The sequence below is a fragment of the Piliocolobus tephrosceles genome, chromosome 3 (assembly GCF_002776525.5).
Source record: "Piliocolobus tephrosceles isolate RC106 chromosome 3, ASM277652v3, whole genome shotgun sequence".
NCBI lineage: Eukaryota > Metazoa > Chordata > Mammalia > Primates > Cercopithecidae > Piliocolobus > Piliocolobus tephrosceles.
In genome coordinates, this window is record NC_045436.1 from 63,690,725 (window position 1) to 63,693,437 (window position 2,713).

Consider the following 2,713-nt stretch of genomic DNA (forward strand, 5'->3'; position numbering starts at 1 on the left):
ACATGATCCAAAATGCTTAATAGGGCCTACAACTCCCTCCATGATCTGGTTTTGCCTAATGCTTCAATCTCATTTCCGAACACTGCCCCCTGCAGTCTCTCAGCTTTAGTCAGAATGCATAAAAATGCCAATTCATGTGCCCAAAATGGTCCCTGCTCCATCACCTAGGTTACCAGCATGCATTCTTCAGGGGTCACTGTAAACATCATCTCCTTAGAGAAGTCATGTGGATTTCCTTACATGCATTTCTGCCAAGCTTTTTGGGGCTTGAAAAATTTTTTAAACCTATAATAATTGAGCATATTGTAATTTCTCTTAATGCTTACCTTTTTCTTTTTACTGCAAGTACCATGAAGGCAAGAAATCATGCCAGGCATGGTCATCTCTGTGTCCCACAATATCTGTCACAATGTCTAATATATAGTAAAGCCTCATTCAATATTTGATAAGTAAGTGAACAAAAGCAATCATTATTATGGCCAAGTTTGTGCTCCCCAAGCTGCTGCTTCAATTTTAAGAAGCCCATTCAAAATTCTTCACTGCCAAGAGCAAATCTGAGTAATGTCTCTTTGCAAATCATTATACTCTTTCATTTCTCTCTGTGCTTAAAAGTTATTTCTTTATCCTAGAAAAAAATGTCATTAAGTTAACAGTTCTATAAATATCAGCTAAGAAAAAAAGAAAATAATGTATCAAGAAAGTAAATTGAGGAAAATAAACAAATCAAACACATCATTGAAAGCAAAAAGTATAAATTATGATTTTAAAAAATATATTGAAATTTGAATCTATGAAAAGTCTAAGAGAATAAATTTTCTATTGGGACAATAATGGAAATAACACCGGATTTACTAATTTTTTTAAAAAAAGCAGTTAAAACCAGGCTCTTCTTGACTGGAGGGAGAAAATAAGTTGGTAAGTAAACCTGAAGAGGTAACCTAGAAAGCCTTGTGTAATAGGAATGAAAATGATTTTTCACATGTTACAAGAAAGAAACATCCATTGGAATCCACTCTGAGGGTAACGAGCAGCTCAACTGGAATGTGAGCGGGAGGATGAACTGTCACAGAGCAACACTGAGAAGTACAGGCAGGTCTGGCTGGACAAATGCAGTGCTAAAAATCACACAGTGGCAGAGCTGATAAAAACACGTGTGCTTTCTGTCCTAGTATGTAAGACAGTAAATGCTGCCATTTAACTTCAAGTCTTACACTTGAAAACTTTGATATTGCAAATATAAAATAAATTAAGAGAAAAGGATGTGACTTTATTGGATTTTTTAAAAAAGCAAATGCAAATTTAGAAAGCCTAGCATGTAGAAAATTGAAAGCAGAGAAGGAAATTGTTTCTAGATAATATTCTAATTCATAAGGTTTAATTTTCAACTGATAAAGTACAGCACAGCCTTGACCCTGAAACATTTGATTTAACAAGCAAAGTGCTTTGGAGGAAAGCAATGTATTTTCATAGCTCTCAGAGGGAGCAAGGCGATTAGTTCAGTTAGGTAAAATGTTATTGGTATTAATTAGTTTTTAATATTTCTCTTTATCACTAGGCTTTCTGAATGTTCTTAATTTGGCTCCCTAACTTTAAACCCTTAATAACCTCTCACTGTGCAGGCGCAAAGGCCTGCCATGATCAGCTGATCTGCCTTCTACCTCCTGCTCTCTTTTCTCACCACTCCCGCCCTACCCCTCTCCTTCCTCCTCACTATTCTCGGAACTGTCTCTTGAACATATCAAGAACACTTTTATATCACGGCTTTTCTCCTTATTCTCTCTAACATGGAGACTCTTCATATTTTCTGCATCATGGACCCTTCCTGGAAGGAGGGTTGAGTAAAGCAGATAGAGGTTTCTCAGAATGATGTTTCATAATGCATACAAAATTCACAGAATTACAAATGTAATCAATTATATTGAAATAAAAGTATCAAAAATATTTTAAACCAATTTTTATAGTAACATATATGCTTTTTAATTAATTCATCAAAATGAGATCTAGCAGCACATCTGAGAATAATGATAATGCCAAAATAGAGATTAGAGTAAATGATATTTCAGGGTATCTTAACACTGTTATACAAAATACAATATCTGTAAATTGAGTAACATTACAGCTGCTCCTAGGACTCTCGTGGATTACTGATACAATTCAAAATTGAAGGGAACACTGAATTTCACATACAGGTTATTGGGAGGAATGTTTTAATATTTTTTTCCAAATCAAGTTCATAGGCTAACTGAATTCTAGGAGGGAGGCCAGACTGAAAACTCCTGCTTAATTAATCATTATTTTCCAAGATATCTACATTACTCAGTTTTCACATTCTTCAATTATCTACTTATGTGTCTCTTTATAATAAGGTTTCCTCTGAGCATCCTAGTAAAATAGGACCCCTGTGTTTGCATTTTGTTTTTCCTTTTACACGGAGTGTCTCTCTGTCACCCATGCTGGAGTGCAGCGGCACGATCTCCGCTCACTGCAACCTCTGCCTCCTGTCCTGGGTTCAAGCGATTCTCTTGCCTCAACCTGCCAAGTAGCTGGGACTAAAGGCGTGCGTCACCATGCCTAGCTAATTTTTGTAGTTTTAGTGGAGACAAGGTTTCACCATGTTAGCCAGGATGGTCTCGATCTCCAGACCTCATGATCTGCCCGCCTCGGCCTCCCAAAGTGCTGGGATTACAGGCATGAGCCACCGCACCCGGCCGTG